The sequence below is a fragment of the Panicum virgatum genome, chromosome 5N (genome assembly GCF_016808335.1).
Source record: "Panicum virgatum strain AP13 chromosome 5N, P.virgatum_v5, whole genome shotgun sequence".
NCBI classification, from domain to species: domain Eukaryota; kingdom Viridiplantae; phylum Streptophyta; class Magnoliopsida; order Poales; family Poaceae; genus Panicum; species Panicum virgatum.
Window position 1 is genome coordinate 13,935,290 of NC_053149.1, and position 14,865 is coordinate 13,950,154.

Below are 14,865 nucleotides of genomic sequence, written 5' to 3' on the forward strand. Positions count from 1 at the left end.
GTGACCGAGGCATCCACTGACACTGCCGCCTTCGTAGTTGCTGACTTGAGCAAGAAGCTTGCCCAGGCCAGTCGTATTTTGATGCAAAAGACTAAAGCTGATGCGGACCTTCGGGTTAAGAGCGCCACCGAGAAGCTGAGCCTGTCAGAGAGACTTTGGCGGGCTGAGGCGGAGGTTCTCGCTCTGAGGGATGAGAACGCGCAATTGAAGGGGAAGTGCTCCAGGCTGGAGGCGACAGCGAGAGACAACGAGAAGGTTCTTGAAAACCTTCGATAAACGGTGGAGGACGACGCAAATGAGAAGCAAGCTCTCAACGGTAAGGTTAAGGAGTTGGAGGCAGTTCAGACTAGGGTGACGGAGCTCAAGGGGGTGTTCACGGAGGTTGCCGCTCGGGCCGACGCTGTGTACCAAGAGTACGGGAAGGCTCTTGCTGCCCTTGGAGCGGAGCCTCTGCCCTTGCCTGAGCCGGCCGAAGGTCCCCAAGTTTTCTATCAGCTTTTGGACTGGTTGCTATCGGAGTTCGAAGGGCTCGGAGAAGTGATGGGCGTTGCGAATGATAACGCGGCGTCCGTCTCCTTCGAGGGACTCGTGGGTAACCTGCTCCGAGCCGGCGCCATCGACCTCTCCAAACTTGGGGGGGGGGGTACTTTCAGTACGTCCCCTATGAGGGTTTGTCTGAGGAGGTTGCCAGGATCTAGGAGGTCAAGGTTGCATATTTCGAGCGTTTCTGGGACCCTTCGGGAAAGGTCGCCGTTCGGACTCTGGCGACCGCTGCTGCTGCTGAGGTAGGGTTGATTCCATCGTCACATCCGTCGTTTTTCTTGTTCTTGTTTTTGGCTAAGCTTTTTCTTCTTGCGCATGAGTTGATTCCTGATCAACCTTCGGAGGACAATCAGACGTCCGAGGTTCGCAGGTCTCCTTCGGGGCGTGACGCTGGTGGTTCGTCGGGGGCTCAGGTCTAGAGATTAGTCTGTTGGAGTTTGTTTTGGAAGCTTTTGATGTTTGGTCTGTAAATATTCCCATGATGCAGGATGTGAACAGCGCTGTGACATTGATGAGCTGGGAGGCTTTCAGCCTTGCTCGTCCCGGATGCAGCGTGGCAGAATACTTATCCTGGTCCAATCGTGATTCATTGTAATCCCTTTTGCCTTTTTGTTTGAATGTGACCTTCGCGACTCTTCTCGAAGTGTATGTTATTCTCGCAATTGCCTTTCACGAGGCTTCTTATTGTGCATCCTTCGGGTTTCCTCTCTGTGTGCATCCTTCAAGATGCCTTTCTGCGGGCATCCTTTGAGATGTCTTTCTGTGTGCGTCCTTCGGGGTGCTTTGATGTGTGCATCCATCGAGGTGCTCTGTTTTTTGCATCCTTCGAGTTGCCTTGTTGTGTGCATCCTTCGAGGTGCTTTGATGTGGGATGTGCGAGGGGAGTTTCAAGAAAAACGTCTCCCCCTTTCCTCGCGCATGGCTCATCAAGGTTCTTTTTCGAAGTCTCTAGTGAGCTTCGGGTGTTGTTTTTTTTCTTGGCGATGAAGGTCTCCGCCCCTTCTTGGCATATTCTTCCCGAAGGTTTGTTAGGTGATGTGGGACTTGGCGACGCGGGGATTTTTTTTGGAGAAAAACGTCTCCCCCCTTGCCTGCATGTTGTCGTCCCGAAGGATCTTTTCGAAGGTTGCTTTCTGCAGGGGAAAGCTCCCTTTGGTAGAAATTGGCCGGCTTTGAGTATGAGAAATGTCTCCGCCTTTTGTTGGATGCCGGACGTGTCCTTCGAGAGGTAAGTTGCTGTCGTCCGAGGTGACGTTCATTAGGGTTGTGTTTTCTGTTGGAAAAACGTCTCCCCCCTTCCTAACGAATCGTCGCCCGGGAGGCAGTTTGTGAAAGAAGGGGTTTCCCTCCTTTTGTGGAACTTTGATAGATAATTTGTTTATTAACGAAGCAGCGTGCGCAAATTTTGTATTTTGGGGAAAAATGTCTCCCCCCTTTCTTGCACGCTGTTGTCTCGAGGGGTTTTGTTCTTCCTTGAATTCGTTTCGGCTAGTTCGAATGATGGGTGCTGAGGGTTTGGATGGAAAAACATCTCCCCCCTTTCTGGCATCCATCTTTCGATTCTTCCGATGGTATTTTTGGTTCGGACCTTTTGAAAGGTCTAAGCCCCTTGGCGTTCGTTTTGCACTTATTGTGCCTTTTGTGCCGAAGGTTTTTGGGTTCGGACTTTTTGAAAGGTCGAAGCCCCTTGGCGTTCGTTTTGCAATTATTGTGCCTTTTGTGCCGAAGGTTTTTTGGTTCGGACCTTTTGAAAGGTCGAAGCCCCTTGGCGTTCGTTTTGCAATTATTGTGCCTTTTGTGCCGAAGGTTTTTTGGTTCGGACCTTTTGAAAGGTCGAAACCCCTTGGCATTCGTTTTGCACTTATTGTGCCGAAGGTTTTTTGGTTTGGACCTTTTGAAAGGTCGAAGCCCCTTGTCGTTCATTTTGCACTTATTGTGACTTTTGTGCCGAAGGTTTTTTGGTTCGGACCTTTTGAAAGGTCGAAGCCCCTTGGCATTCATTTTACACTTATTGTGCCTTTTGTGCCGAAGGTTTTTTGGTTCGGACCTTTTGAAAGGTCGAAGCCCCTTGCCGTTTGTTTGGCACTTATTGTGCCTTTTGTGCCGAATATTTTTTGGTTCGGACCTTTTGAAAGATCGAAGCCTCTTGGCGTTCGTTTTGTACTTATTGTGCCTTTTGTTCCGAAGGTTTTTTGGTTCGGTCCTTTTGAAAGGTCGAAGCCCCTTGGCCTTAGTTTTGATAAGTGTGCAAAGTTTGCGGATTCTGCATACTTTGCTAACTTACTGTTTTATGCAGCATGTAGATGCTGGCCGAAGCTTGCCATTTGGGCTGCTTAGGCGAAGGTGACACTTTGTTTGGGGGGAATTCATTGCATTGAAATAATTTACATTGGGTCCGCCTCGTAAAAAACCTCACCTCCGGTGTAGAGTTTCCCCCTGTGAGGAAAAGAGTACGGCCCTTTTACAATATAAAAAGAACTGAAAGTATCTGCGAAGGTCCGCAATCGCTTATAGTTTCGCGATGCGATCTTTTTACATGCTTATATGTAGTACTTTTTGAGGCTGTCCGCATTCCAAGGATGCTGCAGCTCAATGCCTTCGGTGTCGGACAGGTGATATGACCCTGGCATGTTGCTCTTGATTACTAGGAATGGCCCTTCCCACCTGGATTGAAGTTTGCCGGAGGTTTCGGCGTTTGGCTTTCTTTTTAGGACCCAGTCTCCAATTGTAATGCTTTTTTTCACGACCTTCTTATCCCTCCACTTCGTGGTTTCTTGTTGATACTTTTCTAGGTTTTGCGAAGCTTGTAGGATGTCTAGTTCCATGAGGTCTTTGTCATCCGAGGGGATGGCCTCAACTTGGTGGGTCACCCTTAGTCTTCGGTTTTTAAGCTCCTCCTGTGTCATTGCTTCGGCACCGTAGAGTAGCCTGAATGGGGTGAACTTGGTTGTTCTTGATTCTGAGGTGTTGTGGGATCAGATGACCTTCGGGAGTTCGTCGGCCGATTTGCCCTTTTTTGATCAAATAGGCACTTTTTGATGCTGCCGAAGATGATGCCGTTGGCTCTTTCGACGGCCCTGTTGGATTGCGGGTGGTACACCGAGGCAAATATTACCTTCGTGCCCACACTGTAGCAGAATTCTCTGAAGAGCTGTGAATCAAACTGTTTGCCGTTGTCGACTGTGATTTCCCTTGGGACCCCGAACCTGCAGATAATGTTCTGCCAGAAGAATTTTTTTAATTGTTTCTGATGTTATATTGATGAGGGGCTTTGCTTCGATCCACTTTGTGAAGTACTCAACGGGAACTGCTGCGTACTTGTAATTGCCTTGGGCTGTGGGCAGCGGTCCAACTAGGTCAACTCCCCATCTTTGTAGGGGCCATGTCGGGGGTATCAGCTGAGTTGGCTCCGAAGGTTTGGAGGACTTCGGGCCCATCATTTAGCAAGGTTGGCATGTCTTTATAATATGCTGGGCGTCCTTCAGCGCCGTTGGCCAAAAGAATCCTTGCCTAAAGGCTTTTGAGACAAGTTGTCTGAAGCCTATGTGGGATCCGCAGAACCCGGAGTGGATTTCCTTGAGAAGCTCGATGCCTTCGGCTGTGGAGATGCATTTTAGCCATGGGATGGTGACACCTGATTTGAACAGCTCACCCTCGGAAATTACATAGCCCCTTGCTCTCTGGAACATTATCTTTTTCTCTTTCTCGTTTGGCAGTTTGATGTTTCCCCGAAGGTATTCCATTATGGGAGTTCTCCAATCTTCAGTTGAGATGACTGAAACTTGCTTTTCTTTCTTTGGTTTGACCGAAGGTTCTGTGATTTCTTCGAAAAATATATCCGAGGGTAATTGTTCCTTTCTGGATGCTGCTTTTGCCAGCTTGTCAGCTTCGTCGTTCATATGCCTCGGGATATGGACGATGTCGAAGCCCTTGAAATGCTTCTCCATGGCTCTGACGGCATCGAGGTACTTGATGAGCTCTGGTTTTCTTGCCTCTGAGTCTTTTTCAATGTGGTCTCTGACAACCTTCGAATCTGTTCTGACTATGAAGTTTTGATGGCCGAGGGCTTTCATCTTGCGAAGGCCCAGGAGCAAAGCTTCATACTCAGTGGTGTTGTTGGTTGATGATTCGAGGTTGCCGAAGCTTAGGCGCGCCGTGTATCTTGTTTTTGCTCCTGAAGGACATTCTATGATTGCAGCGACGCCTGCTCCATCGTTGCACCAAGCTCCGTCGCAGTGCACGATCCAGGTTTCAGTCGAAGGTTCCTCCTTGAAAGTTGGGGATGTCCAATCGGCAATGAAGTCTGCCAATACTTGTGACTTGATGGCTGTTCTTCACTCGAAGTCTATGTAGAACTCAGAGAGTTCCGAAGCCCATTTGGCAATTCTGACTGAGGCCTCTCTGTTACTGAACAAGTCATGCAGAGGTTGATCTGTGACTACGATTATCTTGTGAGCTTCGAAATAGTGTCGAAGCTTCCGAGCAGACATGATTACTGCATATGCAATTTTCTCTAGCTCTAAGTACAGGAGCTTCGAGCATGCAGGAGCTTCGGATACGAAGTAGACAGGTAGCTGCTTCTTCTTTCCCTCAATTTCTTTCTCAAGCACGAGCGCTGCATTGACAGCAGAGTAGGATGCCGCGATGTACAGGAGCAACACACCCTTCGGGTTAGGTGATGTCATTTTGATCATGTTCTGGAGATGATTTTTGAGTGCCTGAAGGGCTTCGCTTTGCTCGATGCCCCACTCGAATTTGTTTGCGTTGCGAAGGACCTTGAAGAATGGTAGGCTTCGGTCAGCAGAGCGAGGGATAAATCTGTTTAGGGCTGCTATCCGCCCTGTGAGTTTCTGTACGTCCCTGATGGACTTAGGCTCATCCATGTTCCAGAGAGCTTTTACTTTGTTAGGATTTGCTTCGATGCCCTTTGTGGACACAAGGCATCCTAGCACTTTTCCCCTGTGAACTCCAAAGATACACTTGTTGGGGTTTAAGGATAACCCTGCTTTTCTCAGATTGGCGAAGGTTTCAGCCAAATCTGCCACATGGTTGCTCCTTATTGAGCTGGTCACAACAATATCATCGACATAAGCCAAGACATTTCTTCTGAGTTGGTGCTCTAAGACCACCGAAGACATTCTTGAAAAAGACTGTCCTGCATTCTTTAATCCTTCGGGCATCCTCACGGCTTGATGTTTGGGTTGATATCCAAGCGATGCTCAATGATATCTCTGCTGACACCCCGTAGGTCACTGGCGGACCATGCAAAAACATCTTGATTCTTGCGGAGGAACTCGAGAAGCTCTTTTTCTTCCTCGGGCTCGAGGGTTGCATTGATAGTCACCATTTTGTCAAGTAGATGCACGTCAAGGGGGACCTTCTTGACTTCGCAGTCTTCCTCGAAGGTTGCTATCTCGTTGTTGCTCTGCTGCTCTGTGAAGGTAATGGACTTGGATTCAGTCCGAAGGTTGTGGACATTTTTCTAGCCTGGGGTGTATCCCCGCTCTATGTCCCGCGCAAGCTGCTGGTCCCCGTGGACGGTGATGACCCCCGCGGGAGCTGGAATTTTCATGCACAAGTACAGTTGATGAACGATAGCTTCTAACTTGTTGATTGTCCCCCTTCCTAGGATTGTGCGGTATGGGTAGGGCATCTCTACCACATCAAAGGTGATGTGCTCTGTTCTTGCATTGGCTGTGTCTCCGAACGACACAGGGAGTGACAGTTTGCCGATTGCGTTCACTCTCTTTCGTCCGAATCCCATTAAAGGGATATCTGAAGGCTGAAGCAGGCTTCGGTCGATGCCCATCTTGTCGAAGGTGTCAGAAAAGATGATGTCTGCAGAACTGCCAGTGTCAACTAGTATCTTGCCAATCCTCCAGCCCTGAATGTTTGCCTCGATGACAAGAGCATCTGTGTGTGGGTAGCTGATGAGGTTGACATCTTCTTCGGAGAAGGTGATCGGAGAATGTGACCACTGGGTTCTCTTGGTTGGACCTTCGGAGACGATGCAATGGACTTGCCTGAAGTAGTCTCTGCGTTGTCTCTTGTTTTCAAAGTCCAGGGTGGAACCTCCAGAGATGGGCATGATCATCCCGAAGGTTGGTAGTGCCGCGGTTGGCTATTTGTGGTTTGGTTTTCTTGTTTTGGTGGGTGAATTGGGGGTGGTGGTAGCTGCTCTTGTGTTGGCTGAGCTTGGGTGGCGGGTTGACTGGGTTGTGTTTGGGGGTTTGGCTGCGACTGCGAGTTATGGTTGTAGTTGTAGTTGAACATGGGTGGGCGGTATGCTTGGGTAAATGGGGGGGGGCGAACGAAGGTTGTGTGTACTGTATTTGTTGAGGTTGAGTTTGTGGAGTCTGAGGCCATGTAGTATGCCCAACTAGCTTGGCTTTTTTCTCGGACTCCATTCTCTCAAGGGTCTTCTTCTTCTCCGGGCACTGGTTTGTTCTATGATTAGAGTCAGACCCGTGGAAGTGACAGAAGAATTTTTTGGGCTCACGTGAAGGTCCGCGACCTCGGCCTCTTCCTCTGCCGCAACCTCTGCCCCGTGCTCCGGACGAAGGTTGCTTGTCATTTGTGTGTTGTGTTTCCGACTCTGGTGGTATCATGAAGGGATCAAAGGTTAACTGTTCCTCATCATCTTGTGAGGGTTCCACAGGTAGAATGAGTTGCTGAGCTGGCTGCTTCTCTTACTGCCATATTTGCTGATTGTATTTTTCTGCCTGACGCATGATTCTTCTTTGCTTTACCCTTCTGCGATGGTCGGCATCTGACTTCGCGTACTTCTCTGCTTCTGTATAGACCTCCTCCAGGGTCGTCGGGGGCTCTCTTGTGAGATGAGAAGCAAGCTGGCCAGGCAGGAGACCTTCGATGCATTTCTCGATCGCATCTTTCTCTGGGAAGTTTGGGATTTGAGCCTTCTTCTGAATGAACCTCCGGAAATAGTCATAGAGAGGCTCGCGGTCATGCTGTGGGCACTTGAAGTCTTTCACAGTGTTGGTATTTAGCCTTCTGAATCCCTGGAAGTCCTGGAGGAGCCTTCCTTTCAGCTGGTACCAGTTATTGATTGATTGTTGGGGAAGGTATGAGTACCAGTTGGCCACAGAACCTTCACAAGCCATGACGAAGGATTTGGCCATGGTTGAGTCATCACCTCCAGCCGAAGCAATGGTTGCTTCGTAGGCCATGAGGAACTGGGTTGGATCAGTTGTAGCATTGTACTTGGGGAGCTATGTGGACTTGTAGCCGAGCGGCCATGAAGTTCGCTGCAGAGCGACTGAAAGTGGCGAGGTCAGGTCAAATGGGAGGTTGACCGGTGGTGGCCTTCGTTCTTCATTGTGAGCGAAGGTTGTCTGGTGGATGACTCGGTTTTCTTGTTGGGCAGAACCTTCAGGCATTTCTTGGTATGCCCTCTGCAAATTCTCAACCTCTGCCTCCATTTCTGCTAGTTTGCGCCTGGCCTCGGCTAGCTCGTGTGCCTGGTCCAGTGCCCTCTTTATGGTGGCGCGCTGAGCTTCGATGTTTCTTTTCTTCATTTCGAGGGCCTTGAGCTTGAGTGTTGTTTCTGTGAGCTCCGCGGATTGGGTTTGATGAGCTTCGGTGTCTTCGTTGTCTTCAACTGGATCTCCATGAAGAACAGCTTCGTTGGTGATGTCTTTAATTCGTGGGTTGGCTGCTTCGTGCTGCGGTGGAGAGCCGTCGAGGACATGGCCAGGCTTAGTGGAGTTGCTTGTGGTGCCGGTGGGGGCTTTTCTCTTCGCTGGGGCCATCGAAGGTTGTTTTTCGAGCTGGAACGGTGAGCATGAACAATATGAAAATAGCAATGAAAGTAGGCACTTAATTCTCTAGTAATAACCAGAAAATTCAACCCCGTACACTGTGGAGAGAGGGGGCTAATTATACCCCTAGCCCTCGGCTAGACTTTTCTAAATTGCCCCCTTCCAACTTATTTACAGCTCACATACAAATGATTTCGGGGTAAAATTACAAGGTAAGAGGTGCGCAAATCCGACCTTCTCACGTATTCACGTTTTACACGCGTGCCCACTACCGACGAAGGTCCTGATGTCCTTCGTTCGGGTTGCGCTCTGTCCCCAATAACCTTCGGGTCTTTGGATCCTTCGTAGGTCTTGGTCCTCGAGCTTGTGGTTCCGCGTGACCAGTCGCCACCTTCGGCCACCCGAAGGTGAGCTCTTTCATTCATCGCAGGTCTTGGCCATCAAGCTTGTGCTTCCGAGTGACCATTCGTCACCTTCGGCCACCCGAAGGTGAGCTCTTTCATTCATCACAGGTCTTGGGAGGCGCCAATTATCCTTCGGGCACTCTTGCTCCCCAGTACCGGGGCCCTGCAGACAGGTTAGGAGATGTTTTCGAGTCTGGGATTAACCTCCGGGCCCTCTCCCGAAGGTCCAATCCCCAACAACGTGACAATAATCATCATGGGCTTCAACAAGATTACAGTGGAATCACACACAAGGAATCCCTGGGTGTTCTTTAAAAACCGACAAAGAATGTGATTTTCCCAATGTGTGCTCAGAAAAACCTCAGGGAAATAGAACACACACAAGAAAAAATGGGTCTCCAATAGTGACATAGCATCATCAATCTTATAAGTTTGCTAAATTCTCGTTATGGTGAGCGGTCCATGCTTGCAAGCATGTGGCATGATGTCCAGGAGTTAGTTAGACAATACATGTCTGTAACAGCGGCAGTTAATGAGCAAGAGATATTCACGGCCATCTCTCAGCTCCGAACCGACAAAGCGCCAGGTCCGAACGGCTTCACTGAACTCTTCTTTCAAACTTGTCGACAAATGATAAAGAAAGAAGTCATCGCGGCTTTAAACAGCTTCCACAGCCTTAGATGTGCAGACCTCAACCTGCTCAACACAGCGAGTATCGTGCTCATCCCTAATAAAGCAAACAAAAAAGGACATCGACAGCTTGGCGGAAATTCTTAAACAGTTTGGGAACACAAGCCTACATACAAACATCAATAAAATGATAGTCACCCCTATAAGCTGCGCCAGCTCTGACCTAGTCGGCCTACCGCTTTATGTGCGGTGACTACGGAAAATTGAGTACCAACCTTTTGTGGAGAAAGCGGCGGCGAAGATCTCGGGGTGGTACGGTCGGCACTTAACACAAGCGGGACGCGCCTGCCTCACAAAATCGGTACTTACATCCCAGCCAGTCTACCTACTCACTGTAATCAAGACGGCAAAAGAATTCCTTGATGATCTAGACAAAATGCGTAAGAGCTTTCTTTGGGCTGGCGACGGGGCGCTGACTGGAGGAAAATGCAAGGTCAACTGGACCAGATCATGTCTCCCAAAGGTCAATGGCGGCCTCGGCGTGCTCGACCTTGAGCGGTTCGCTAGGGCCTTGCGACTCAGGTGGCTCTGGCAGGAATGGACTGCAACACAGAAGGCTTGGGTGGGCATGGAAATCCCTTGTGACAATACAGACTGTCTCTTGTTCGCAGCATGCACAACCATCAGCCTGGTGAAAGGCCCTTGTTTGGTTTTGATAATTGAGTGATAACTTAGGTGGACTAATAATTGTTTATGTTGAGATACACAAGAGATTAGTCCACACAAAGACACTAGTATGAGCAACATGTGCCATGGAGAAGAAATGGCTAAGGGTTGATGCTATGCTCATATAGTGTGATGGAGGAGCTCATTGCATATGAGACATGACATGGAGTTATGTGACCAAAGTGGAGAAGATCAAGACAAGGCTTGGCTTGATGGACCGGTTGCAATGGAGAAGGGCAAGTCAAGACTTTGAAGCGAGGGACCGCGAGGCGGTGAAGCTTGGGCAAGATTTGGCGCCGATGGACCGAGGCAACAGTGAAGAGCGAGCAATGTCAAGATCGATGGACCAAAGAGGTCATGTGATGATATGGAGTGGATCATATCATTAAAGAAAGATCAAGCCAAGTGTTGACTCATGATGATCAAAAGGCTTGATGGAGTTTGGTGCTTGTGTGGCATCAATATTTGGGAAGATGAAATGGAATGCGCAAGGCAAAGGTATGACTTGTAGGGCATTTCATTTCACCGGTCAAAGGTTGTGTAGAGAAGTGCATGACCAGATTTAGGATAGATCGCCGTACAATCAAGAGGGGCAAACTTGTTTGCATCTCAGTCATCTAGTGCCGCTTGAGCTATCTAACATTGCGATGTTGCTAGGATCGAGTGGCGTGGTGAGATCAAGTGAAAATCCTTTGAAAATGTTTGTGAAATGCTAACACACATGCACATGGTGTTGTTCACGTGGTGGTGTTGGCACATTTGCAAAGGAGAAGGTGTTGGAGTTGATGTTGATCAACTTGTGGGAAAAAGAAGTGACGGGCGGACGGTCCGGCCATGTTGGACGGACGGTCCGCCAGTATGATTGATTTTTTGTCCAGAGAGGTTGTAGCTCTGTTTGGGCTTGAAGGTCGTACTACGGACGGTCCGCCCCTGGGGTGCGGACAGTCCGCAGGTGTTTTAAAGAAATCATCCAGAGAGATTGTTTCTCTAGCTTGGGCCGAAAGGTTGGACTGCGGACGGTCCGGACAAGGGGAGCAGACGGTCCGCAGGTCACTTAACAAATTGACCAGAGACGTGTTGGGTCTCTGGTGGGATTTAAGAGTGAAGGGCGGACGGTCCGCCCCTGGGGTGCGGACGGTCCGCAGGTCAGTTGAGAAATTGTCCAGAGACGATTTCACTTCTAGTGGGTTGCACGATGTGAAGTGCGGACGGTCCGCCCAAGGGGTGCGGACGGTCCGCCCAAGGGGTGCGGACGGTCCGCCCAAGGGGTGCGGACGGTCCGCCCCTCAAACTTTAAGTTTGTCCAGAGACGCTGTCTCTCTGAGTGTTCGGAGTGTCTGAACGGAGGACGGTTCGCCAATAGAGAGCGGACAATCCGCTAAGGGCTCTAACGGTCGACTCTGACACATAATCTTTGCAGATCTAGCTGTTGGGTTTGAATGACGGACAGTCCGGTTTTTGTTAGACGGACAGTTCGAGAAAACTCTGTTTTCACGGGTTTTGAGTATAACGGCTAGTTTGGGGCCTCCCTCTATAAATAGAGAGTGTGGCCGGCCATTTGAGGTGGCTGAGCACCTTGGGGACTTGGTGTCTATGTGTGAGAGTGCTTGAGAGCCGTCTACTCACTCTAACTTTATAGTAATCATCCGATCGAGTGAGAGAGCGATTCTAGTGCGATTGCTTTGAGAGATTGCATCGAGTGGCACTAGATGATCGTGTTGCAATCCGGTGTGCTTGTTACTCTTGGAGGTTGCCACCTCCTAGATGGCTTGGTGGCAAGAGGCTCCGTTGAAGCCCGCGGAGCCCGCAAGAAGATTGTGCGGTGCTCCGGAGAAGAGATTGTGAAGGCTATCGTGCTCACCCCGCGGGAGCCGCGAAGAGCAACTTTAGTTGAGCGAGACGTGAAGAGCAACAAGTGGTTTGGCCGGATCATGTGCTAGAGCTCGGTGTGAGCACTCCACGTGGGAGAGTGTGACTTGAGAGTCACCACTAGCAAGAGGATCGGCGGCAACCTTGGAGCTTGTCTCAACGGGGATTAGCTTGGTGGCAACCAAGTGAACCTCGGGATAAAAATCACCGTGTCAATTTTGTCTACTCTTCTCGGTGGTTTGCATTCTCCAAATCACAAGCCTTGTATTTACATTCATCTATATCTTGTGCTTGTGTAGTTGCTCTCTAGTGTAACTAGTTAGCTTGTGTAGCTTAATTAGTTTCTCTTGCTTAGATTGTGTAGCTAAGCAAGTTGAGCTCTTGGATTTGGATTGTGTATCCTTGTCCTTGAGCATCTAGTGAGTTTGTGAAGTACTAGTGCTTAGGCTTGTGTGGCTTGACATTAGAATTGTCAGGAGAGTTCTTGCTAGCTTGGCACTCCATTTGCTTTGTGTAGGATCTTTTTGGAGGTGTCTTAGAGTCATAGTTATAGGGGTGAAGTCTTGGCTAAGCGAATAGTTTCAATTCCGAAGAAGTTTCGGTTAGCCAGCACGATTATTTTTAGAAAGGACTATTCACCTCCCCTCTAGTCCGCCATCTCAACCCTACAAGTGGTATCAGAGCCGAGGTCTCTCATTTGTGGTCCTTACCGACCCGAGAGGATGGCGACTTATGGGCTAGATGTTGAGTGTCCACACATTTTTTATGGCACACACTTTGCACGGTGGAGAAATTGGATGACATGCAATTTTAAGTTTATTTGCCCTCAAATGTGGTGGATGGTAGATGTAGGTTTTTCTCATGTGTTGGATGAAAAAAATCTAACTCAAACACAAGAGAAATGTCTAGATCGAGACATCCAAACTACTAATGTATTGTTTAGATCTTTGCACGATTGCATTCTTTGTGAGGTCATGAACATGAAAACCACCAACGAGATTTGGAGTTATCTCAATGATACATATGGGGCGGCCTCCGATGATGATAAGCCCAAGGAGGGAGTGCATGAGGATGATGAGCATATCCACGACATGGTGATTGTGGAAGATTGCTCCACCTTATGGACAAGTGATGATGATGATGATTAATCTACAACAAGCTCACTTGACAAGGTTGATGATGACGATTCAAGTGTTGCAAATAATGATTCTACGTCAAGCACACTTGATGGTCAAATTGATTTATACACGGATGATATTGCTACGTCAAGCTCATCTCTATCTCCACATTGCTTCATGTCACAAGGTGACATAAAGGTATCAAATTGCAATGTAATTGATCTTAATTCATATGATGAGCTGTAGATATGCTAGCTTGACCAAATTATTTGAGGAAGTGTTAGCCAAAACAATCAAATTTGAAAAAGAAAACTCTTTTCTCAAAAGCACATGTGAATAACAAAAGCATCTACTTTGTGTCATAAGTTGTTCACACGAGGAGCTAAAATTGACTCATGAGCAGCTTAGTGTTGCTCATAAAAATTTGGTACTAGACCATACTTTACTCACTAACAAGCTTTCTAGTAAAGTAATTAAAACTAGTGAGAGCTCATCACATGGGTCAAAGGATCAATTGCAAAATGTTGCTAACCCTTGTGATGTAGGCAAGAAATATGTATCCACCTCATGTGATGATTTATTGTCTATGACATGTACTTCACATATAGATGCTTGTTCTTCTTCTACTATGCAATATGAGACTAACCTTGTATAAGAAAACAAAGAGCTCCAAAGTCAAGTGAAGTATTTGAGCAACAAGATAGAGAGATGGACAAAATCAAAAGTCACACTTGAAAGCATAATAAAAAACCAAAGAAGCTTCGGTGATATAAGTGTCATTGGTTCCAACAAGAGCAAAGTCAAAGGCAAGAAATGGGGCAAGAATAAATATAATAGGAAGATGAAGAAGCAAGAAGAAATAAAGCTATCTTATTTCATGTGATTTCAATGCCATGAGATGGGGACACTTTGTAAATGGTTGCCCCAACAAAGAAAAGCTCAAGTTAAAGAAGGAAAAAGAGAAGCTTAAACATATCAAATGCTTCAAGTGCCGCACTTGGGGTCACCTCACCTCAATGTGCCCAACCAAGCAATTGGTGAAGCAACAAGAACCTCAACCAAAGCCACAAGTTGAGCAAGAGAAGGTACCCCAACCTCAAGTCAAGATCAACCATGATGATCAAGTTGATGACTTGAAGATGATGAAAAAGAGAACAAGAAGGGGTGGCAAGGCAAGAGCAAGGCATCCAACTCACATTCAAGATGCCAAGATGTTGAGCAAGAACAAGATTCAAGAGAAGAATCCACATGCTCACATCAAGTGCCATAGTTGTGCAATATTGGGTCACCTAGCTTCGGGTTTCCCAAACAAGCTTGAGAGGAAGGCTCAAGCAAACTATGAGAAGCAAGGCAATGAGAAGCATCAAATGAGTAAGGAAGAAAAGGCTCAACAAAAGAGAAGATGCTACTTATGCCGGGAAAGGGGACGAATGGCTTATTCATGTCCCTTAGGCAACAATTCTAAGTCTATTTCAATTGATGCAAATATTATGCTTAGAAAGGATGGTAATGGTACCTCATTTATTACTATTGCAAAACATACGCTATTCATACTAAGGCATTGCCAAAGTACGTTGCTCCTAACTTGAGAGGACCCAACCTAGTTTGGGTACCATCAAAACGTGGATGAATGTGTGTAGGTACCAAAGACATTGGAGGCTTGATTCAAATTAAATTCATATTTTTGATGTTACGATTGAATCAAGGAATTGAAGTTTTCTTTGCATATATATGCAACCCAATGCCAAGTCAAAATAATGAAGTCCAAGTGTTACAACATACAAGTATCTTATTCTA